Here is a 26649-nt window from a genome sequence, read left to right as displayed (position 1 = left end):
ACTTGAATCAAACCCAAATTGTTCAACCAGTCTTCTTTTAGCCAGAAGATATTAGCTTTCTAAAGACCACCATGGCACTGAAAATTATGAATTCTCTGATCAGCTGTCAGATTCCAGCTGCCAGCTCATTGCATGCTAGAAGATAACTAGAAACTCTATGTCTAATTTAAGGCAATTTCAAGCCTTCAGAACGCTGGGTAGCTCCAGCAGGGATTTCTTCCTCTAAACTCACCTCCTTCACAGGAGACATTTTCCTGTGACTTCATAGCTAAACAGTCAAACCTCTTGAATTGGAGAAAGTATTTATTTTATATGTCAAATCAGTTTTATCTAGATGCAGTTTGTTTGCTGCTAGAATCAGCTATCCACTGACCATTAATTCAATTTTATTAATAGGGGGCTTTTTGGACCTTGATTTATAATACTGTGTTTTAATGCTTCTTCAAGCAGAAGGTTTTCCCTTGAACAAAGATCAAGCTTAAGTCACAGTGTAGTGTCAGGAGAACACAATCATCTTTTCCCATTTTCCTTTCACAATTCAAATCAAGGAACCCAAATTATTTTTACATCCTTCTTAATCTCTACATGGAGAAATGTATTCAGGGACAGATGGAATTCTCTATCCACATGGACTTTTTGTCTCATCTCAGCTGCAAGCTGTTCAAACCACTTTCCAGTAAGACTATTAGACCTCTCAGCTGGCACAGCTTTCACTTATCTTGTACTTTCTCTAGTCCTGTTCCAATGTCTCTGGTCTATTATTTAATTTGGCAGACAAACACACTCAACTGTCCCAAATATATTTTCTGGCCCCCTGTGTTTTATTAGCTGCCAAAATGTCAGTATAACCCACAGCAAAGGAAGTAAGAAGGACTTTTTGTATGAATATATCTGATTCATTAATCCACTGGGGAAAGTTTTCTTGTTTCTTTCTTAAAAAGTGAATTGTGACTCATTGGCATGTTCAGTGTTGCAATATAACACTCACTTCTTGTTTCAAAAAGCTGACCTAAGAGATTGTGACATACTGCTCTATAGCACCTTTAGGAAGTTGCAGTTCCCAGGAAACAGGAGACATTTCTGGATCAGAGAAGCAGGGACTTTATCAACAACTCCCAGAATGGCATATTGCAGTATTCTTGTAATCTTAGTTGTGCTAAGAGGTCTGACTACATATTATTTTGCAATTGTAGAATGACTCAATATCTCCTTCTGCACTTCCCACCAGGCTTCCTTGTAAAGTTGATGTAAAGGGAAGAATTTAGTAGAAAACACTTCACTGAAAAGCATTCTCAAACAATACCTTTTCTGTCAGCCCAAATGATGAGCAATACTAAACTTTTCACTGAAACTTCTTTTTTGTTGCATGAACATAAAGAGGTATTTAATGCAAATACTGATTTTCTTTAGAAAATATTATGGATTTTAAATGCTATACTTACAGCTGTTTTCTCACCCTTTGTGGAGCTGAAAAATAACAACAGGTTACATTAGCAGCAATATACAATAACAGCATACATTTATTCATGTATGACATTTTGCACCTGTGGAGATACTTTCTACAGAAATATATATATATATGTATATATATATGTATATATATATATATAGTCTTGATTTTTTAACATTTGGGTTTATTTAAAATGAAAAATAAACATTTAGGCAGACTGTTTCACCTACAATGCTTATTCAATTGCTTCTTTTTGCATACAGCTGACTTTTCCAGAAAACTAATGCATTAAAACTACATCAGTTTAAATATTGCAGACTGTTATCCCAGCAGAGCTAGAAGTCTCTTCAACTTCTATCAGTATGTTGCCTGAATATAGAATCATATATTTATGAGACAAACATCTTTTGACTCTGAGCTTCTATCAGTATGTTGCCACTATCCAGCCTATTGTTCCATATATATTTTAATATTAGACAGGAGAAGAAAGTATTGTGACATCTGGTAAAATCAAAACACTTATGAATTTCACTTAGGAAGAGAAGTTCCATGCTTCTGCCAAAGCAACATCAAAATCTGTTGTGCTGTTTCTAGGGATAATAGTAAGAGCACCCACATTGTGATAGAAAAAAATGTCTCATCTGGCTTAATGGAAGAAATAAAATTATGATCAACAAAGCAGCAAAAATAGCACATTGATTTTCAAAAGGTGGCTATTGCTAACTACCTGCAGTCCTTGTTCCAAACCATAATTAGAAAGTCTTATAAGAAGCTCTGTAAATTAGAACTGAAACTAATTTGGTCACATGGCCTATTATGACTAGTGACTAGTTTAGACTGGTAAGGTAGGCTGGCAGCCAGCAATGCGTCCTCACTATGCTGATGCACTGCAAGCTCCATTCTTCCCACTCTCACATATGAAGATGAAATCAATTTTCACTGGTTCAATTGCCATTTAATTGTGAAAATTTTCCCCTACAAACTCATTTGCCACTAGATGCCACTAAAGGTCAAACAGGCTGCACAGAAGGCTGATCATTGACAGCACTGTACTGATAGTGTCTTGCCTTGATGTCCAGAAGATGCACATCTTTTGAAGGAGAGGCAAGTCACACTTTTATTGTACACACTTTTATTTTTATCACACGTGGCTATGAAATGGATATCTACGCTTAATCATAAATGTCACAGTGTCTGGAGATGATTTAGGGATTTATTGAATCCCTCTAAGATAAAGGAAAATGAATTAACATATCAGCGAATTCCTGTGAGTTCACAGTTTCTGAAAGAAATTGTGCCACTGGGATGGAAAGAACTATAAGAAAGGTGTAAGTGAGACAGCAATTAACTCCTCTGAAGCTTGTTTTAGACCACAAAGGAGTAAAAATATATGTAAAAGATGGATATATAAAAATTCCCAGCATAATAAAGTCAAGGGCAATTAAAAGGAAATGCTTTAAAGTCGTGATATGGGTCCATACTGTTGCTAAGAAAAAAAATCTCTGCTGGTTATGAGGTGTGGGAAAGTTGACAGGGAGAATGTAGCATGCTTTGTATGCTGGGTTTTCTCTGTTCCCCAAAGATCCCTCTTCCTCTTTCTGTTTTGTGGGAAACCATTTACACTGTCCTCAAATTGGATTGTACCTAGCTCTTCTAACCATCATGCAGATAGTGATAGCAAACTGCATTGTCCAAGGAGAGCTCTGAAGTCCCTTATGTTAAGGAGGTAAAATCCTGTCAGTGCCATTTCCTCTGAATAACACATGATGTTTGGAAACACGGGGTTTGGTGTTCCTAATATAGTTGACACACCAATAAGAGTTTTGGCTTGGTTTGGGCATTTGGTTGCTTCCCAGAGAATGTTAGAGATGTTCCCAAATAAAGGAATCTGTGGCCAGCATTTTTGTCTGTGTGTCAGGCCTTCAGTTTTCTTTAACCTATGCATGGGGTACTCCCCTCAGAATTTTTTTTTTTTTTTTTTTTTTTTTTTTTGGGTGGAATTTAGGATTTAGGACGTTGCTTCTGTAGTTCTGTGTAACTCAAGGCTAAGACAAGCAATGTTAACACCACTAATATTTTGTATGTTCAAACTTGTAAATAATTTGGAGATAGCTACATGAAAATGCAAAAGACAGTGGAAGTCTGAAAAATGTTTACCAAATTTTTAATTGTACCAACAGTTTGAAAAAATTAATCCCCTCTGACAAACTCATCCCCTATTTTTCTCAACTAAGTTGGCTGTTTAAGATATATTTTTCATGAAGTATAAAACTTCATGTTTGCTAATGACTGTATGCATGGAGAGTGAAGCACTACAAAGCATCATTCAATATTAGGTACTACCCGACAGACTGGCTTGCATTTCACCAGAAAAGACCATCATAAAAAAGTACTGTTATTTGTGTTAGTTGTCGTGGCTTATGGCACTTGGCCTTGGCAAATAATTTAAATATGGTGTAAACAAGCAAATTAATTTTAGCAATGTGGAAGGAAAGTTCTATAGGGACATACTTGTTATTTGCGCCAGAGACAAATATGCAGGTTATTTCCTCAATTTCCTCAATTTCCTCTATTTCCTCAATTTCCTTCATAAAAGTGCTAAAATGTGTCCTACAAAAAAGGGTTTAGGACATGTTTGTCTAAGTCTCTGTACAAGTCCAAAGAGCAGCCAATCAAGTATGACTCTCTGTAGTTTAAAGCAAAGATGGGTAAGATTTTCTTTTATAGGGTAGCACAATGTCCAGTACTATAGAAATCCACTGCCCTCATGTCAGCTTCCCATCTGCAAGGTGATTCCTTCAGATCATTCTGCCTCTCTGCACTTTAATTGATGAAACTCTGCCTTTTAATCTTGGTCAGGGAAAACACTTTGCTTTTTGCTCTGATAATACCAGTGGTTGTGACTTAAATGAGAAGATGGGAATAGAGCTCTCATGGACACATCCAAATCATCACTTACATGACAGCACATGTAGAAAGAAGGAGAGGAAACAAGTGCCAAATATCTAAATAATGGCATTATTCACACAAGACAAAGAGGAGGAAAGATTCAGCATATCCAGAACTAGAGACTGAACAGTGGCAGGGAACGTCTGCAAGGAACAAGTCTGTCAATGAGAACCTGCCTTCTGTACTGCTATGCAAATGTAAGATATATTGATAATCCAGAAGTGAACTGTATTTGCTGAAAAATCATTTCACTCAGCAGTGTTGGCCACTGGGGAACTGGGAACGGAAAATCTTTGGAAAAATAAAAATAAAAACTATAAAGTAACCAAGATCTAGATCCTTTGATTAATTATTTATTTGTTCAGTGTTGTTTCCTTTACTGTTTTTAAGGTTTTGCTTTCAAAGTTGGGCAAGTTTGGAAAGTACAGAAACCTCTCAAAAATCATTTTAATTTGGGAAAAAATAAGGAAAGAAAAGATCTTTAGCTTCCTTCCAAGTGGGATTAAAGACACAAAATGTCTGTATGTCCAGCTCAATCTTCCATTACAGTGCTTTGGCACAGGACATTTTATGCAATAAGGATCATTTGGACCTTTTATGGCATTTTTTCAGAGATATCAAGATTGCACCTGTTTATGTCATTCAACAAATTATTTGGCTTTAGTAAAGAGAAGAGTAATCACAGCTAAACAAATTTCATATTCAGCACCTGAAAGGCATATTTTTATCCGATTTAGGGAAAAAAGGGTAAATACTGTGGTTGCTTCTCATCATGGCTCTCCTGTTAGGAGACATCGGTATGAGAAATGCCTTGTGGCATGTCTAACCAGTTTCACTAACCCCACCTGCAAAGCCTGTCACTGTGGATCCAAACACTGTCTCCGGTCTGCCACTTCCAGGGTGTACTGCAGCCATGTGTGGCCCTTCAGCTGAAGAACTTGTGGTATTTTGTGCTTTTTTTCAATCACTGCTCCGATTGCCACCAGTCAGTCAACTATAATTGGCTCAAAGAGTCTCAACTTAAGGAAGTGCAAGACCTGTAACTTGCCATAGATTTTCAACCTCAGGCACCCAACATTCAATATCCGGCAAATAAGGGTTCTTAAACAACCTGAGTTATACAAATGTTTTTCACACTGATCTTTTCAAACACAGAGAAATGCATTTCCTCTATGTAAAATAGTATCAATGAGATGCCAATGTCTGTTGCGAGATTAAGGGACCATGTGTTTTCTTTCCTTCCCAGTGTAATGAGGTCATACCTTCATTGCAGAGAGAGTTTGGTAGATATTTATTTTTAGAAGCATTTCTGCAATTGCATGAATGACAATTACAAGCAAAATAGAACTGAAGGTGGTACTGCCTTCAAAGCACCTCAACAATTGTGTCAGGTTAGCAGAGATAAAAGATGTAATTAAAAAAAAAAGGAAAGAAAAGGCTATTTTACATCTCTGGAAAGAAATAACAGTTCATCTTCACACTTACATTTTAGATTCTGTGATTATAGAAGTCATTAGTTTATATTGTTTAAATGTTGTCTTAACTTTAACTCTCCTAAAGTCCAGAGGTGTGTAATTGGAATGAACTGTAAGCTAAAGAATAAGAACTGTATAGAAGGATCAGGGGAATTATGATATTTTTGCTTATAACAGAGATGGCTGAATTGTGGAAGGAAAGATGGGCCAATGGTCTTCACATATCTTAAATGTAACTGTCAGACAGAAAGAACATAAACTACACTCTTTGTTCTCTAAGAGAAGAACTAGGGGTAATAAGCAAAAATTGTAGCAAATATCTGTATTAGACATTATAAAAGAGACGTATAACTGTCTGATGGTTATTTACTAGAATAGTTTGCCCAGAGACCATGAAATTACCATGACTCTTAGGCTTCAGGAAGCAGTAAGATGGTCATCTTTCAGGGGCGGTTCAGAAACAGCTGCTCTTGTCTTTGTCTTTGACCTGCAACATTATGTCTGGCATTACTTTCTATAACTCCAGAACTGGCCCAGTCAGAAGATGCAGAAGCTGGCATAGCCTGTGCTGTCAGAAGCTGGCATGGTGTGCCTGCCAGCACAGAGTATCCTGTGTAGGAAAGCTGCCATAAAGTATATCAGACAAGTACTGCTGGCTCAGTGTATCTGTCAGCTTCCATATATACTATGGCAAGGATTTAATATTTAATTCATTTAAAGAAGTGTTGCACAAGAGGCAGAGAGAGAGAGAGAAGAAAAACTCCAAGAGGACAGGCAAAGATCTTTATGAAAATGTGGAATTCTACTAATATTTTTTCAGATTGGGAAAGTTTTGACAGCCAATTCTCTGAAGTGATACAAAGTCTACTATAACAGACATACAATCAGTAGCATATATACAATCAGTCCATACTGCTTGTATGTGCTTTCATGTGTATTTGGTGTATTTGGTCTAAACTGGAAAACAGAGTTTTGTTATGGATATAGACAGATATAGATGTTCGTTTATATATGTGTTCACATACTAATATATATACACACATGACATAATACAAAATTTCCCAGTCATTATTAGTACAAAACTGTCCATATATCTAATTAAATATATAGCTATGAATATATAAGATCTCTATGTATATATATGCAAAAATGTAATGAAATATTGCAGCCAAACAGACTTTGTCTTTGAGATTACTGTTATTTACAAATATTGTTGAATGGATCAAGCCTCAGAAAGAGCTTCACATACTTTCATGAGACTTTTTGGACCACTCACTGCCATATACTTTCCAGCTTTTTTAAACATTAAGGTCTATACAAGGTTTTGTTCTGCTTTTCTGTCCACTCTGGGGTCTTCTTCAGTGCCCCAAATATCAGTTTTACCTTCAATTTAAAAATTGGGTTATATTTCTCTTTTGTCCATCATACCACACAGTTAGGGAGACAAGGCGGCTGGATTTTGTTCAAATACACTTACATCCTCACTTCTAGGACAACCAATAATCATTGTACATTTAGGTTAGTGCCTTCTTGTCATTTTGACCAAAAGGAAAATAACAGAATCCTTTTTTAATAGATTTCATATTGGGTTGAGAGAAATAGTTTGGAAATATTGAAGCCAACTGTTCCTGCCATTTCCAGCACATTTCATTTTCATCTGCTTGTGATGGAATGAAACACAAAAACGACAAAATAAAGTATGGGAAGAAAGGAGGACTAATTGCCTTTGAGCAATAGCTCACTGCTTAGAACAGAGGGGGTGGGGGACAAGTATTCAATTCACTTTTTTCTTCAAATCCCACCTTTCAATGCCTGATAGGACTACATCGTGGGTTGTTCCAGAGGAAAATGTTCTTGAGCTCTTCTATTCATGCTATTCCAATGTGTATAAAATGCTAAAGCATTCATGGAGAGCCATTGTGTGAGCAAGAGATGTGATGTCTCTCACTGGGTGAGACAGAGAGAAGCACATCTACAGAGGCACAAGAAAGAGAGCAAGAGGCAACACACAGGTCACTAGACCCTGATGAAGGGATACCCACACCTGTGGGTCTGCCTCTTTCCTACATATGCACTGCAATGTCTGCTACCTGTACACCAGGGCTTGGTGTGGGGCAAGAGGCAGTGCTGGTGATAGTCCCAGAGCTGGTCACCAGCTTTTTCTGTTTATCCAGTACTCACGCTCTTTAACTGGATGATACAATACTTTTACTCCACCTTCCACATATGCCTTTATCACCAGTGGTTGTCTGCAAAACTTCTGAGATTCTTCTAGGGCAGCTCCTGGCATTCTCTTCCAGAAAGGAGCATGACATCTGCAGGCCAGCAGAGATCAATGAATGCCTGCTTACAAGGACAGTATGAGCAGCCAAGGTGATTTTTTGTCTGCCCAGATCTGTACACCTGTGATTTAAATATACCCATCTGAGCTGTTCATTCTAGTTTTCCATTATAACCAAAAGACATAAATTGGCCTACATAGAGCACGGTGCACCTTATTTATTTCATGCTTGAGTGTGTCTAAAATAAGATTAATTTAGTCTATCTGAAGTTACTTCTGTGGACTATAAAAGGAATTCAGGTGCTTAGTGCAGAACAAAATCTTCTTTATACAAAGCTGGAGAGATTACTTGTACCTCAGTCCAAATTCAGAGTAGTCTGTGAGGTTCTAGCAGCCCTGATAATAGTTGACCAACTACCATTTAGAGGACCACTCACTGAGACTCTCTCTCTCCCCTAACCAGTAGGCTCTAAACAGTGGACACTGAAAGGCTGAGGAAAAAGCTCAGGTTTTCTCATTAGCATGGTTACCTTTTACACTGTGATTCACAATTCTGGAGGGCTTGTTTCCATCTGCTGTACTTAACCAGCCACATGGTCCCAAATAATAATGGATTTATAGAGCTAGATCAGGGAAGATGGTGGATGATTTTTCAAACTTAATTCTCCCCTGACACTGGTGATAATGTGAAACCTGATATGATCTGCTCATAAACACTTTTTTGGAATGTATATGTCATATTCAAGCACTCACCCTCTACTATGAGACTAATTGTGTAAAATGCCATAAATGTATTGTAGTGTAGGTAAAAGCCCAGACAGGGATGGGTAAGGGGCAAATGTTTACCCATGCACAACTTTGACCAGCCCTGGCTCCACTACTCACCCCATAGCTACATCTATTCCGCAAAGTGAATGGGGCACACCTCAGGGTAACACCCACACTTCAGTGATTGGCCTGAGAAAGCAAGTGAGTATGGGCTGAGAGCAGAGTGAGGCTCAGCAGTGTTGTGAGAGGCCAATCCAGCGAATGAGAAAGAGCTGACTGGGAAAGAGACCTCTTTGAATCCGGGTTCCGAAGAGCAAGTGGGTAATGGCATGGAAAGTCTGGTAAAGATGTCAGTCTAAATAGAAAAAGAACTCAGATGTACCAAAGGCAAATGCAAAAAGAAAAAAAAAATAATACTTTTTATAAAAGGTAGAAACTATCACAATATTTTGTATTTAAAGATCTTGTTGCACATTCTCAGTGAATTTTGTTTTATCTACAGACAATCTGGGTTTTCTTCTTTTTTCCTAGATTGATTCTTTATATGATTTGTGTGGGTTTTCTCTCACTTCCACAGTATTTATTATCCAGCCATTTGCTTTCTATTCTGGCTTGAACACAGAATTAAAAGCTTGAGTTGCTGGGACTAGATTACTACTTGCTGTAAATCAGGACAGTAGTATCATCTTCAATGAAGTCACTTTTTATTTTTATCATCTGACCTTTGAGATTTTATGATGTAGAATATTATGAAGAAACCTTGGAAAGGAAGTCCATTCTTTTGTTAGGCAACTTTGTGTTTGTTTGTATTGACTTTCAGAATAAATGAATAATATAAGGCAGTAAACGTACTACCAGAATTCAGTCACATAATGCATTACAAAAGAGAAGGCAAAATAAGGACAAGCTGGACAGCTCCAGGCTCACTGAACAAATGCAAGAACTTGATGATGTTTTTGTTTTCACAGAATTTAAAGATATTTTCAATGTTTTCCTCTCTTTTCAAGGAAGGATGTAGGTCCTGCAGCAAAGGTACTACAGCACTTAGCACAGGCAGTGCCCTGCATCTTCGTTGACCCCTACAACCTGTGAGTTCCTGTATTCACAGATTTGCACTGCCACAGAGTGAATCAATGGTGATCGTTTTGTTTGGGTTTTTTTAAAACCTCCTCCCTCAAAAATTACTACCTGAGTAATTTCTTCTCTGAAGCAAGCTCAAATGGACAACTTACCCACCAGTGTGCTTATTTACCACTATGTGAACTTCTTCCCATTTGTGATGTTATAACATCCCTATGGCAACTGCAGCACTTGCTTACTTTGGAAAGTCATTTTAGGAAAGTATTGAATTTATTTTTATCTTCTTTTAGTGAAATCTAGAATCTGGAAATTAAGTGAGCCAGCGCGATGTTACTAGCCAGAGCGATGCAGAAGAACTACTGATTTTAATAATATTATTTTCATTATTATTTAATTATTTCTTGACTCTACAAAATACCTGAGTATACCCAAAAAAAAAGTGAAGTTATATTCCCTCTTCAATGTATAATGTGATAATGGGAGAAGTAATTAAGAAAGTCAACCATAAACTTCACATACCATCAAAAGCAGTAGGCATTAAACTCAGAAGTTTGTTCTTTATTAATGGTAGGGGTCTCCATTCAGTCTTGCCATAATCTGGTAGTACCTATCTGATAGTCTAATTACTAAAATTATGAGCTTGCAAATTACATTTTCTAGTTACTTTTCTCTCCTGACACCTGTATTAAGTAACCTATCACACATGTTTATGATTTACTGCTCTTTCCCATGTGTCGTGACTGTATTTGATCCTCCCTGCTTCACAGGGAAGCAGGAAAATGCTACATAAATTAAACTTGGAGGATAAATGTATGTGCCTACTTATGTATCTTCACAGGCAAAAGGGCAGATACTGAACAAAAACTGTGAGACACTGTGGCAGGTAATGTTGTAGTGCTCCAAAGTTAAGAGCACACTCCTAGTTACTGAATTCATAATGCCAAGGAAGGAGCTGAAGATGCTGTGTAACAATCAGACAGGGGTTAGGCTCCTGCATCACATATCACAAGCAATCTAAGCCCTGAGACATTTTCACCAGACCATGAGAAGCAATAAGGAGGAGAACGTGTCTGAAACCCTTTTCCATAGATGAAAATAAAAAAAACTTATGTGGCAGTTAGCTCTAAAAGTTTGATTCCTGCTGTGCAAAGAAGCACTCCCCTCTATCTATTTTAAGCTCACCTCTTACTAGTGCCATTGAAGGCTCTCTGGTTCCAGTAGTGTGACATTTGGTAAACAAAAGTTCTGCTGTCACCTTACCCACTGCCTTCAGGAATTTTAAACCTCAGTCTGTCATCCCTTTAGTCTCTTCTCAGAAGATGGTAGCTCCATCATCATGCCTTGTCACTGGCATTTGGTTTCCAAGTCATCTCCTGGATCTCTCAGTCTTGATTTTTCTGACCCCTCAAAGGACTAACTTCAAGAGGAAAGCCCCCATAACCTGTTGGTTGTGGTACTGTTTTGGAAATAGCAGACTAGGAAGAGTTCCTAGGAGCCTCTGGCTTCCTCATGGAGGTTCTCATTTGAAAACCACATAGCAGCAATGGCAAACCACTTTTCATCTTTTTCAAGACAATTGCAGGACACCTGCTCTGTGCATTTCAAATCACCTTCATGCAGACCTGAGCTACCTTAGCATTGTCAGGACTATTAAGCCATGTCAAACAGCACATGGAATTTTTTGTGTCATTTTGGATTTTTAGCTTGCCTCAAACACTCAGATATCTTTCTTTGAGCCTTTCTCCTGAATTTAAAGACCAAGATGCTTTTTAGGCAACATGATGCTTTCTTGAATGCTTGCCATCATATTCAGAGCATTGCTTATTTTGCATAAAATAACCACAATGATTTCATATACTTGAATCCTAAGAATAAATATACTTTATTTTTCTTCTTCAAGCCCTCTCTATGTATAGATTTAGTGTGTTTCATAATGCTCTCAGCTTTTTTTTGGCAGCTGCTCTCCAGAACATTTTTGGTATGAACACTTACTTCTTGGCAGTAACGCAAGCTTTTATTACACTATATATATTATTTCTTTTCAATTGTTCTGGTTTACTATATAAATGTGTCCCTTCCAGTTTTCTTTCAGTGGAGTACAGTCAAAATGCTTAACTTATTGCATTAATAGGCAAGGAATTTCCATGCACATGCGTTTCTTGCATTCAAAGGTCTACACATTTATCCACTTCAAGTGCTTTTGCTCATAGAATGTGGGAAACACAAGCATGAGAACAATTTTTTTTCCTCTCAAATAAATTAGTTCAATAAGCATTCTCTCTTTGATTTTGTCAGTGTATTTGGGAGCGTATATTATGGAGGGAAAAGAAGTCCTATTTCCTGTCATCTATTGATGGGCAATTGATTTAGATAATCAAAAAGATGCTCCATAGTGTCAGCTTTGCTGATATTATAGAGAAGTAGATCAGTAAATATTAGGAAATGAAGAAACCCTTAATTCGCATGTATAAATACATTGTGACTATTAGTGTGGTTTGTGTTAATATGCCATATCGTCCAATGGCAGATGTATATAGTGTGTTTCTGGACACTGTACGTAATGTCTGTGCAGTAACAGATTGCAGTAAGTTAAAACTAGTACCTCTCCTTATTAAAACACTGAGAGTAACATTTTTTGACAAATATATATTGGAAGGTACCCATCTTCCTTTTAGATTCTGTCTGCTTACACACTCTATTAGTTTATGTACAATTTAGTTAATTATTTTCTGCAATATTTTCCATGAATTACAGTTTAGCTGACTGTATAATTTTTCCCAGGTCATCCATAAAAAGAAAAAAGTGGATATGTTTTCTCTATCTTTTGGGCTCTCAGTCATACCCTCCCAAGATCTGAAAAATACCCATCTTCAACCCTGGAACTGCTCAATCCAGTTCCTAAAATATAAAGTGGAATTATGCTTCATATTGAGATTGTCTGCATTCCTCTACATTATTTTTTCCCTTGGACTTTCTCTGAGGAGAATGTAAGTTCACAATTCCCCAGTTTATTGAAAACTATCTCAAATAATCTGGGTTTGTTACACTTTTTTCCTTATTTTTCTTCCTATGGTAGTGACTTCGGATCACCATTGCCCAAGTTGCATTCAGTCATTATTAGTTACTCTGTAGCATGGAGAATAAATCTCTTCTGTGGCATCCTTTACTTTCTCGATCAAATCCTCAGCTCATTCCATGAGTCTACTAAATATCTTCAAAGTTCCTCTCCCAGCAAATTCTTCTCACATTTTGTGCCCTTTTAAAACTACTCAGTTCCGTGATTCAGAGAATTTTGTTTCTTCTTTATCAAAAGTTATATCCACCTTTACTCACCTGCCTGTCCTGGGGTGACTCAATGGCTCACTATAACCCTTAGTCTGATATAATTTTCATCTTTTCCTGTCATGCCTCAGATGTCTTTGGGTTCAATAGCATTCTGGACTTCAGAGCACATATGTCTTTGAGCTAGACCAGCACTCCTTCCCTTTGCAGTTTCTGACCCCTCACATTAATGTAAATATTTATTTTATTGTTTTAAGTTTGTATGGTTTAATATTTTATATGCATATTACCTATTAAAGATTATGTAAAATAACACATATTTAACATATATTATTTTATTAAATTTGCTAATCCTAATATAATATGACTTGTGTAAAATGAACTTTTATCTTTCTATTATATCATGAAGTGTTTATTATACCAAATAAGTCATACTGTTGATCAAATAGTAAGGCTTCCAGGTCTGTCTAATTATATGCCACATTTCTTGTCTTTAGACATCTAACATAATCAGCAAACTGATTTTTCTATTGTTTGGTGGTTTCATTTATTTAGTTTTTGTCATGTCTAGAACAACTAGGTACCATTCTTTTTTTTTTTTTTTTTTTTAATTTGAAACACTGTAAGTTCTTATAAGCCTCTTACATTAATAATGAACATATTTCATTCCCAGTCAGCAACTGTGTATTCAAACCTGGATTAAAACAATCCTTATTATGAGACAGGCACACCTTTTAACCATCCTAGTTATCAGTCCAAACCCAAAAGTGAAAAGCCAAAGATATAAGAAGGTTTTTTCAATAATGTACAGTTTTTTTAAAAAATAGTCAACTATATTGTCAGAAACAGAATTTTACTCTTGAAAAATGAGACATTAATTTATTTAAATTAGACATTAATTTAGTAATTTAGAAATTGAAAATATTAGTTTATACAGATCTCTGTGGAATATGTCTGAGATGATATAAGGGGAAATGTTAGGGGTTGAAATTACAATAGAATATGTATTGGAAGGATTAATTTTAGCCATTAAAAATACTTGTGCAATAAAATCTATTTGTGTAAACTCCTCTGATAATCAATATAGAAAAATGACCACCTCTGCAGAGCATGTCTTCCCATCCTGAGACATGAAAGCATTGTGATTTAGTCTCTCAAATTGCCCTTCTTTCTTAACTTCAGATGTAAAAAAGTAGGATGAGCAGCTCGGGCTGCATCCCAGCTCTTAGACAGCTAAAATTAGGTAACATTAGTCTGGCCTAATTAACAGCAACTTGGAACAAAGGAAACTAAAGACTCAGGTGTTCTTCAACAGGAAAAATCATAACTAGAGAAAGAAATTGGAGGCTATACGAAGAAAATGTAATAAACAAAGCAGTATAATAAAAATACTGGTTTCCATAGGAGAAAACAAGTGCAGATTCAGTGCCAGAAGGGAAATTCAGGTCAAAAATCAAGAGACAAGAGGAGCAAGAGCAAGGAACCTTGTATATGTGTGAAATTAAGGACATGGTCAGAAAAGTTGAGGTATCAGCATTGGCTAAATCAGTGGTAGGCTGGAGGCAGTAACAGGTTTCTGTGCAAAAGTGAGAAGCAGGATAGGGACAGAAGTCTGTCTACAAAGGAACCAGCGCCTGGTTTAGTTTTAGAGAAGGGACAGAAAAGATTGTAGAAGAAGTAAGGAGGAGAGATAAGAAAGCAGTAGTGAGGAACTACAGAAGAATTTTAAAAGCTTGGAAAAACAAAACCTAAGGGATGACTAATAGCAGAAATGATCAAGTGGCAAAAAGTGATTAGAGGTTTTGAATAAATGTACAATGCCATGTGCAGATAGACTGAAAAATACTATGAGAACAGTCTGTGGGATAGACAGGAACCATTTGGACCTTGGGTAACTGAGAAGCATCATCTCAGGGAAAAAAAAGATGTCCATGTTTCAGTATCAAGAGGAGACTTGATACTGGAAGCCATCAGAGAAGAGCTGCACCTCTTTTCAGAAAAATAAAATTGCTTATTTTTCAGCTGAAAACTAAGGTGTTTTAGCAAACATATTTTGTTGTTCAAGACTTCCACAGTCCTCACAAAATAACTGCAAATGATATCATGTTTTGATTATAAAATGTAATTCAGAATCATTTACTATTGAAAAACAGTAATAAAGAGATGGTTGGCAAAACAAACACTCTTATCTGCTCCTATAATTTTACTCATTATTCTTATAGTAGAGTATTAATTAATTAATGGTATTTCCCTTCTCCTCCTCTCTTCTGCTAAAAAATGGCAAGATAACTGTGACATAACAGTCATGTTTTTGCTCTCAATTGTCTTTTATTAAATGTTTTAAGATGTGCTACTGCAATTAGGGAAAACGTATGAGAAGCTAAATAACATGAACCTCAGTGATACAGACATTATTATTACCTGTAGAAAAGATTAAATACAGCAAATGGAATACAATATATTTACTTTCCAATAAGGTGAAGGACTTTTCTAACATAAGTGCCAAAGTAGAAGTTAAGCCCTTTTTTTTTCTATTGATGAGGCTACAGGGTTAATCTGTTGAATACTAACTCTGAAAATAATCTGTATGGAGAAGATTTTTCAAAGGTACAAATTGGATTTCAGAAGTTTTATTGATCTTAGTAGAAAGTGAGTACAAAGACAGGTTCTTCACTTTGAAAAATCTTCCCATCTCTGTATGTGTATTTCTATATGCAAACGCATGTATTCTAGTGTGTGGATATATGTGTGAATGTGTGTGTATATTTATATACATATGTTACCTTCAAATGGCTGTGGGAGAATCAATATCTCCATCAATCAGGAGAATTATTGATAGAATTAGAGTGGAATAGAAGATTCATTTTTTCTTTTTAACCTTGAGTTGAAGTAATATAGATCTAAAAACAAGAACAAAGACATTTAAAACCATGAAATTCAAAAGATTTAATTAATAGCAATAAAAGTGATAAGTAAATGACTGCTATCTATCATGAGCAGAAGACCAAGTTTGCACCCTAGATCATATTCATTTGGAAAGCAACTTGGAACAGAATCAGTTTAGGTTACAAGAAATTTAGCCAGACAACTACTTGCATAACTAATTTGGCATGCAATGTTTGTAATTTTGTACATATTGAGATTGGATTTTCAGTACTTTTTGGCAATATGCCATTGAAGTCTCTGTATAATAACTCTTAATACCTGAGCAGGAAATGGAGACAGATATTAACATTTTTCTAGCTAGTACAATGTTGTTTCTGGGTAAAATTTTCAAAAATCTGTCAGGATAATTGTTCCTGTTCAAAGCGATAGGACAAGAAGATATTTCCTCTCAACTTCAGCTTGTAAAAGTTCTTAATTAACATTTATATCTAGTCTAAAATGACATTTCTTTCTCTGCTTAGCTTGCATCTCTTTTAGATATTTTGAGGTAGAGTGATGTGATTTCACAATTATTGCACTTTAAGAAGTCTATTTAACTAAGAGTATAAACCTTTTACATAGACACACGACATTCATACTACTTCTGAGTATTAAATAAAGAGCAAATAAAAAACATTGGATGCAGGAATTAGGAAACTGAGGTTCAGATTGTGTAACAGATGTAACTTCAGGTCCCTCAGCCACTGATGTCTTCAAAATGTACTGAGAGAACAGTCCTAAAAGAAAAATGATTCTGTTGTCTGCTGTCCTACTTTTTACCCAGCATAATTGAACATAATGGTCTAAAATGAAAACCAACTATTCCTAGAGGGCAGAGGGGAAGCATATTAGACTGCCATCAAGAAAATACTTTAATGACTTTAAAAGAACTTTTAATATCACAAGTAGTGATACAGTTGCCATTAAATGTTCCACACCCAACCTCCCCTCCAGTGGACTGTCAGGTTTTGAATGATGACTTCAAGTTCCTGAAAACTTGCCATTTCCTAGTTTTTATTCCTACATTTTAAATAAGAAAGAATAATTCAAACTGAGTGAACTCAGTAACTCATTTACCTGAAAAGGATTATATTTTTATGGGATTTGTACATGTTTTGATTGAATGATTTTTATGCTGCTCTCCTTGGACTCTGTTACATATTGTATTTTAGGAAGTATTGAGAAGCTTGTTACCATCATAAGCCAGAGACATTAATCTAAATTGTCTGTGTTAAATAAACATTTGATAAAATTACTCAGACATTAATAAATTTACCTTCAATGATCTGTGGTGGTATAAGAACAAAAATCATAGACATTACAAAAATACATATTTTGCAATAATGATGAAGGATATCACTCCATGATTTTCTAGTTGTTTGGAATATTCCTGTCCAAATGGCACAAACAATTTTAGGTAAAGACACTTAAATATACAGACTTTCTAATGATAAACACTGCTGATAATTTTGTTCAGAAAAACAAAAGCTTGATATGATCAAAGTGGCATTGTGTAATCCCTGCTTTAAATATAAACACTTATCATTGACAGATTTGTGAACTGTAATATCTAAGGTTAATATCTACCAAGTAATATCTAAGTTTCTCTTCTTAACAGAGCAATACATATAGACATATGAATATCTAAAAACCATAAATTTATTCCATCCTTATCAATCAAATCCAATCAATTTCAAGCAATTACATGCACAAAAATCAGAGAATACAAAAAAGGAATTATTAGGCCTGGAAATTCCCCTGACTTTTAATAACTCAGGTCTCAGGCACAGTTACAAGCTTCTTTGTTCACACCAGTGTAGTGAAATTAAAGTACCTGTTTGTTTACAAGACATTTTATATTCTAAAAAAGAATATTCCAAATCAAACATTTTTAAACCAAGGTTGCCAGTATAGAAGATGGAAATCCCTGAGGAACATAACATTGACAAATAAAAAGACCATTCATATAATACACCTTTTTCTTTAAGCCAGAAACAGAGAGTCATCAAGATGAAGTTATACCTAAGAGAAAGAAAATTGCATTGTGAAAATTCAAAGAGTTTATACCTAAGAGAAAGAAAACTGCATTGTGAAAATTCAAAGAGTGAGAAATGAGAAAAGACGAGGGAAGGAAATTGCCTGTGTCACCTGTGTCAGGATTTTGAACACTTCAACAGGCTCTGAAGTCTCCCCCAGTGCCAAGGAGATTGGCTGCTCGTGCCCTGAGGTGGTGCCTCCAAGCAGCCCTGCACCATCTCCTGGGAAAGAGAGCCACAAGGATCTCAGCCAGGCTGTGACTGTCCCCAACCACTGCCACCATTCCTGCCGTGCTCACCTTGTGCAGGTGCTGCAGGGCTGCACCCTTCCTGGTGGCAGCGTGACATTGCCTGCCCTGCCAGCTCCCAGCCCTAGCACAGCCCTCTTCTGCCCAACTGTTCCCTGACAGTCAGGATTGTGCTAAGAGAGAGGAAAAACCCAGTAACCATTTTAATAATTGCTATTCTTAAAGAATGGCTTAAAAGGCAGATGTACTAGTCTGTCTGTCTATCTATAAATAAATCCTAATTTCTGCCACATCACTCAGAATTGCCTACAGGGTAAGCACAGTATGCCACAATAAGAAAGTCTATCAACACTTCTGGCAGCAGTTTTTGAATCTTGGTATCCATTAGAATACATTTCCACGTACACTAACATATCAGCAGAATCCTGTTCTTTTCACAAAAGAGTTACTTCTTTCTCTTGTCTTATTTCTCTGAAATTCATATTCAGGTTGTCTGCTAACATTCCTATTTCCTATGTTATTTCATGCTTAATATACTGACACATATGCAAAAATGTATCAGTCACTCACCATACTGTACATATAATTCTCTTAAAGCTCCTTTAAAAGTAAGTTCTGTTCACTTACAGAAACACAGAAAACATACTTTCTACCAATTTATAGATTAAATTGTTAGAATGAGTTATTACAACTTCATTTGTTATAATAAGGCTCTCTGTGGGAAGCTAATTCAGATATAGAATTATGTATTCTAATTTAATTTGTGGAGAAACAAAAAATATGTATTACTGGGTGAATAAAGTGGGATGAAAAAGGCTGCTGGCAACTGCCATTTTACAAACCCATAAACTACAGAACTGTGGAAGTTTTAAGATCCTTCTACTTTGCAAAAAAAAATCTCAAATACAAAGGCTACCTTACAACATCATCCTCCAAAAGTAAGAATGTCAAGTAACTTTTTCAGATTGTGTTTGAAAACATAAATCTAGTTAAACAAACTCTTAAAATATTTATCTATGTATGCATGATATATACAAAACAATATGCTTAACAAGAGGTGTGATTCCAAGCCAGGAACTTGTTTTCATCTCTGTTGCTGAATTTGCTACATTACTTTTCAGTTGAAATTTCAGTTCTGCTATTTAGTAAGTAACATTTATCTGTATCTAGAGAAAAAAACAAACCAACAAACACTTTCAACCATTAAACTAACATTTCAGTTGTTCTGGTCATGTAAGAAATTCCATTGAAAGCAAAAACACTTTTTAAACCTACTGTATTACTATAGTTGCAAACTCTTAAGCACAAATGACAATGCTTGGTGAGACATAAGCATCAATGCAATGAAGTAGTAGTCTAATGATATTTGTGAATTACCTGGTTTCTCAACCTATTTCTTATTCCCCTTATAACTCCTTTTGTACTTAAATTTTATCAAACTACCATAAGTTATTTTTTCAAGTAATTCCCAAACATATCCTACAAAACTTTAGCTATATCTGGGCTTATTTTTTTTTTTTTTTTTTTTTTTTTGTTGTTGTTGCTGTTGTGGTTTTTTTGTTGTTGTTTTTTTTTTAATTATTTTTAATGCTTTCTATAGGATGACTGATTCTTTCAGAACTGCTGTTCATTCAAATCTACTTTTTTACCTCTCATCACTTATTCTTTCAGTGCATTCTTCACCAAATAATTATTTAAAACGTTTTTGCTCTGTTCATCTTTTTCCTCAATGGAGAAGTGTGAGCATCCATTTTTATTCTGTCATTTTCTCTGAATGTTTTATTCACAGTTGTTATTTGTAGATAATAATCAAATTTTAAATTTGTTTGTCTGACCAAGATCCCCCAAAGCCTGAAGGCACAAATTCCTTGACATAATCTTGCCAAAAATTAGGAAGTTTTAAATGCTTGCAAAATTGCATATAATAACAAGTTTCTCAATACTATCACATATATTGCTCTTTCCTTTCTAAAAAAGAATCACCACAAACACCCTTTCAGTTTGAGGTGACAGAATTCCAACAGTTTTTCCACTGTCACTGGTTTGGGTTCTATTTCTGTTAATTATCTCATTTCCTATCGTATGACTCACCTACTTAGAGTCTGAAGTGCAGATTTGTTTTGCTGCTAAACACACTCGTTTGTCTTGTTGTCATTTTCCCTAACTCCTCCTTGTCACCATGTTTCATATATGCTGGGTAGTGACACAAAAGGCCTGTGTGCTTCTAAGAAAAACAGACTTTCTATTCCTTGTTTACAAGGATATTCTAACTTTCTGAGCACCTGGAGACTTCCTCCATATGCTTCATCCAAGCTTTTTTCTACAAGTTGCTTACATTCTGCTGCAAACTCTTTCAACTAACTCAGGGTCTTTGGACTTTGCTGTACATGCTTGGCTGCACCAAAGGTTAATACAAGATGAGCAACATAGTTTCCCCTGCAGAAATGGTGTAGTTGGAGAAGGAGACAGCTGTTTCTTTACTGTATTATATCATCAAGGTAGTAAGTTCACCACTGAGCTTCAGTTAAAGGCTGCCAAATGTGGTCATAATTATCATCCTTAATTGAATCTGATATCAAGAAGGAGACAAATTTGACTGAATCTTCCAGGCATCAGGGGACTTCTTAGGGCACTTTCCTGGTTTAATTCTTTGGTACCTAAGCAGATATAAGTTCAGATGCAATTTTACTCATTAGGACACATAATCCTCTCCCCAACCAGATTTGAAAGACGTACTCAGGAATTCTTTATGAAAGTTCCACTTCTGAGCCGAATTCGTCTGAAATCAGCTGACAGACTCAAAAGTTATCAGAAGTTCAGGAACACACATGGCTGATAAACCTGTTATGATGAAACAGAGCAAATAGGAAAGTCTTCTCAAAGAAACACAAATTTAAAAGAGAATAAAGAACATCTCTGCATTTATCAAAATTCCTGGGCAAAGTTTGATTTTTTTTATGATTTAAGAATAAGTAAATTTCCCTTATCAATATCAAATGATTGTCCTTCTTGTTACTGTAATCTGGAAAAAATTATAACATTAGTCATAACTAAAAGTAGTTGGAATTTTGAGGAAGATCTAATACTGGGATAAGTATTAGAGGGCAAAATATAAATATTACAGTGATATGAGCAAATTATACAAATGATAATTTTTGTTGTCTCATTTCTGCACAGAATACAATGGGAAACTACAGAAAATGCCCAAAGTTTCTTTGGTTCTGTTATACAACTCATTTCTTTGTGGCCACACTAGAGAACTGTCTACTTGGCAATTTAACTGTATTTATGTATTCCATGTGCTACTCAGTAAATGCTGGTGTGGGATTTCTTTTTGAATAATTCCATAATGAGCTTTGGAAACATTACGCCTTGGGTAATGGCAGTAACTTATGACAACTATTTATATTGAAGACAACTGTTTAATTAAAAGTATTTTTTTCCTTTAAGGATGATGCCTGGCAACCACAAGTTTCTCTATATTAGCATAAGACACTTACTGTTTAATATAATATATCAAGTGTAATGAAGGTACATCCTGTAATTGAAGAAATGAGCCACTGGTAGAGTGAGAATTAGCCTGTATGAATAGCGAGGCAGTGAAATTAAAAACATATTTCTTACTGCTTTTATTAAATTGAAAAGTCAAACATTGGCATTATGAATGTTTGTACAATTCCTTTTAAAGATCAGCTAGCAATATCTAATTTTCATTATTTAAATTTTGCACAATTTTCTTGGTGCCACGGTTTTATTTTGTTGTATAGAAATAACTCATTACATCTTCCATGATTTTCTAATATATGTGCTCCCAGCTCCTGTAATATTTCTGAGGCTTTCATTTCTTTAAGGTATTTTCTAAGACATCAGCTTTTGGAGATGAGGAGCAAAAACATAATTCCTGTTTTATAAAAAAACTAGGAAGTATTCCTGCCTGAAAAAAAAAAAAATACTTTGAAAGCATGCTATGAGCACACCTACAGCCTGAAAATCCAAAAGGAAAAACAAAAAAATGTGCTGTTGGCATTTTTTCGTTATTATCTTATATGTGTTGAGAATGGACTTTAACCCATGACACTTCTGACTGCCTGGAGTTGGGGAAACCATAGCATCATCCCCTAGCAGAAGGGAGCTCTCTGTCAAAGAATGATTGTGGTTGCCCCTTAGACTGTACCATGAAATAAAGCTTTACTGTAATAGCATGTTGTCTCTGAAAAGCTATTTTATCTTTTTATAAAAAGCAATATAATAGTATATTTCTCTCTCAAGAGAGAGAACTATTCTGTGCTTGTGTGTTTGGTTTATGCATTTGTGCCCACCAGTTTAGGCAGGGAAGTGTAATGGGAATAACCAAGGCAGTTATTTTAAGAATCAGTGTGAAAACCAGTGCAGATGAACTCATGCAACAGACAGGGAAATTATGTATATGTAGATACACCAGACAAGTCCTAAAAAGTTGTAGTGATTGGCCTAGGAATATATTATTTTTTTGTTTTTTGATAATTATCTCATATCATATTGAGATGATGGAAAGACACATCAAGGACTTTGTAGCCTTTTTTTAAGTGCTTTATTTTAATGCTTATTTCCCTTCTGTTTTTGCATAATACTTTTGAAGAGAACATTTCCTTCTATTGTAGATAAGACTGTTCTATTGTCACTTTGCCAGCTGATATAAAAGCATTTCTAATAAGTGCTCAAATTTAGAAGCTGGAAAGCAGTTGTTTCTCAGGTGTGGTAGAGCAGGAGAAAAAGGCTTCTGGACCTCAAGAGAAGTTTATTTTACATAATTTTTATACACAATACTTGAACTGTAATTGTGCCATCTTATCCAGAAGAATATAAATAAAATAGACATAGAAACAAAAAGAAGCACAGAGAAATTTGCAAAGGGAAAGTGAATGAAAATCACATGGCTCTACTGCCATGATTTGCTATGAAAAAGATCAGGTACTAATCTTTTTTAAGAAGTAAGTGCAAGTTTTCATGTTCAAAAGCCTTACTGCAGGACCATCTCCTATATATTTGCCCCACCAGGACTGTTGTTCCTAAGGGTTGCCAGGTGGAGATGGCCAGAAAAGCTTTTATTGTCTTGGAATAGAGGCAGATTTTACATAAATGTCACTCATTATATCCCCAAGTTTTCAAGCTAAGATTTTTTTAGTCATGTGCAAAAAATCAGTCACTGTAAGGTTCTTTCTTTTGTGGAGAAATAAAATGAGGAAAAAAGATAGTACATCAATAGAAGCCTTTAATTTAAAAAGATCTTGACATCAGTTGCTGAAGAGACAGTACTGAGCTTCTAAATATCTCACCTATTCCCAAAAGGCTGAACATATGAAGTGAAGGACCATACCTAACTTATTTACACCCTAATATCCGAGAAGCATTGGTGAAGACAATATGAAATTAATAGCAATATATAGGTCCTCTTTTCACAGCCTTTTCATAATAAGTCTTTTCTGCACAAGTGGCAATTTTGGTATAGACTGTGCTTCACTATAATCATATTAAACATAGACTGAAACTTTTAAATAAAGAAACTTATGTTGTTTCATAATAATTTCTGTTTCAGAAATACAACATTCTTGAGACCAAAAAAAGCTAATTGCCAATTTAAAATCAAGGGGTTGATTTTACTCTGAGTCAAGACAATTGCATTTATTCTCATTGTCTTTGCTCTCAGATGTATTTTTTACAATAGTTTCCCTTGCTTAACAAGAAGGCGCTGAAGATAGAATCTATATTTTTAGCAGAAAATATGAGCTTCTGATGTTTTCAAAACTTTATTTGTGCATGTTTATTGAAGATGCCAGCCAAATGCTGAAGACATTATTCAAATTTCAGTCAAATATTTAAAATTCATGCCCAGTTTAGACAAATAATTCAGGAAAACAACTTCAAGGAAAACAGGAAAACAACACCAAGTGTCTACATAGAGATAATGAACCTAGATGGGCAGGATTCACCTCACTAATTTTAGTCATCTGAAATGTGAGTCCAGTCAAAGTCAGTTTTGTACTTGTCTCTGTATTTTATATGGAAGTGTGGGCACCTGCTGAGAGATTCTTCTGGTCTTGGAGAGAAATGAAGGCAGATGGCATCAGCTGTCCTCCAGAAATGACCAGTGACCATGGAGACAAATTATGAGTCTGATTCTTGAAATAAATGAAGATGCTTAACTTAAGGTGGGCTTTTAACCTTTCAGATTCATAAAGGACAGGATCACCCTAACACCTTGGGGCTAATTGAGTAATATAGGAGCTGCACAGACGTGACTGAATTTCTTTCCTTTTAAAAGGGCATATATTCATACACATGCATATATATGTGTGAGAGTAAATATCTGCTTCTAAATAGCAAGATAGATGTAGCATTTTAAAATAATATTTCAACATACATTGTTTAATTGTGTTTTTTATTTTTTCCCAGTTAAAAGCAAAACAAAAGGACTTTAATTTGGATCTTTACTGCAAAGATAATCTGTACTTCTCCTATTTTCTACCTCTCTGATCATTCTTTACTATGGCACCTTCCTAGAATTGTGGAACCATTGTAACCAATGGATCTCTGCAGTTTAGCAGGTACAAGAATGACATAATGAGACTTTAAGCAAGTTGGTGTAACAGCTGCTACTTAGGCCATAGTCTGAACTACACCCTTGGGTGAAACCTGTCGTCTTGGCTTTACCTTAAAACATCACCAACAAACTTTCAGATCTCTCAAATATCTAATCAACTAGAGCAGAGAGGCTGTTGTTCTATACCTATCATGGCTTCTTATGATCTGTGTTTTCTGTAATTATCTTAAATATTTGCTGAATGATGGCTAATCTTACAACCTTGCCAGAGAAGTACATTCAAATGTAAGTAAGGCTTCTATTCAAAAAAAATAGGTGAAACATTTGAACAAAAGGGAAACAATAATAATCATCATCAGAGATTTTCATGTCAAAATTGATGGGAATTCTACAGACAAAATTCCCATGTCACTTTGGATAATGGCATTCTGAGATAGCAATTCTACTGAATTTAATAGAATTGCTTCTATTTAGAAAACTTTTGGTTTTAATGAATGTAGTATTTGTTTTGATATTTACAGAATCCCTTTCTCCCCCTGATATTTATGAACCATCTTTCTTTAGAAACAAACAGTACAACCATGTCCAAATTGATGAATAGTGGTTCTCTGGGTTGCTCACTGATTATGATGGGACCACATACTCAAATGACAGCAAGTCCCTGTGTAGCCATAGTTCATTAAACACAAGGAATGTGTTGGAAAAGCTCCAGACTGGCTTTCCAACAAGTTTTCTCAGGGTTAATTATTTTAAAAGGGATGATTGCTCAAACTATCTAATTTAGTAATGGCACTTGTTTTGTGTAAAGTACAAATGCTTCCAAAAGCTGCATACAAATGTTTGCATCATTTACAATGACTGGTATCTCAAACAAAACATTTGGTCTTGAAATGTTGCTTTTCAGTTAGTATTGCTTACATGAGATTTTCAAGTCAGTTTTCCACAATCTCATTTTTGGAAGTGCTGAGGCATAAAATGGCTCTTCCAGAAGCCATTGGATGTTCTGAATACACGATACCAGCAAGATCTGACATAAAAGTAACAAAATGAGGTTTTATATGTTTAAGTTCTATTGTTTGATCTAAGCATTAAAGTCTCAGGTTGCAACATCAGAAAGTAATTTCTGATAAAATATTCTTCTGATCATTAGTGAATGCAGATAACTTATTATAATAAGAGTGTTTGCCCAGTAGCTTCCATCAGCAGAATCTGATGCATGCACGGATGTGCATCCCACAGTCAGCTGAGAATTTTTCAAAGGAATTTTCTTAGCTTTCTGGTGACAATAAGTTACATAAAGTCCCCAAAGTGTAATAATTTTCTCTGACATTTATATCTGAAGAAAAATTGTTACCAAATCCTCTTTCCTATATGCAAATTGATGATCACTATCCATTAGTAAAATGCCATTCTCTCAAGTCATTACTGCTGCTTACACAGGAATCATATGGCTGAAACTATTGTGAAAGTAAGTGTATGGGATGAAACTATTTAAATATGGGGGGTTATAACACCATGGTGTTTTATTTTTATGTTTTCATTTTACTTTATAAAAATGAGAGTTTATATTTTACA

General features: G+C 35.4%; 1 long non-coding RNA gene across 1 annotated transcript in view; it reads right to left on the bottom strand.

Moving 5' to 3' along the window:
- LOC137474078 (uncharacterized) overlaps nt 1–26290 on the bottom strand; it is a 34433-nt gene extending 8143 nt beyond the window's left edge. Inside the window, exon 1 of the long non-coding RNA XR_010999131.1 lies at nt 25993–26290. This is a non-coding gene — a long non-coding RNA (uncharacterized lncRNA). The remainder of the gene's footprint in view (nt 1–25992) is intronic.
- Nucleotides 26291–26649: the final 359 nt, after the last annotated feature.

The sequence above is a fragment of the Anomalospiza imberbis genome, chromosome 5, assembly GCF_031753505.1.
Source record: "Anomalospiza imberbis isolate Cuckoo-Finch-1a 21T00152 chromosome 5, ASM3175350v1, whole genome shotgun sequence".
In the NCBI taxonomy this organism is placed as follows: Eukaryota; Metazoa; Chordata; class Aves; order Passeriformes; family Viduidae; genus Anomalospiza; species Anomalospiza imberbis.
The sequence above is the reverse complement of the archived record's forward strand: the minus strand, read 5'-3'. Positions and strand labels throughout refer to the sequence as shown.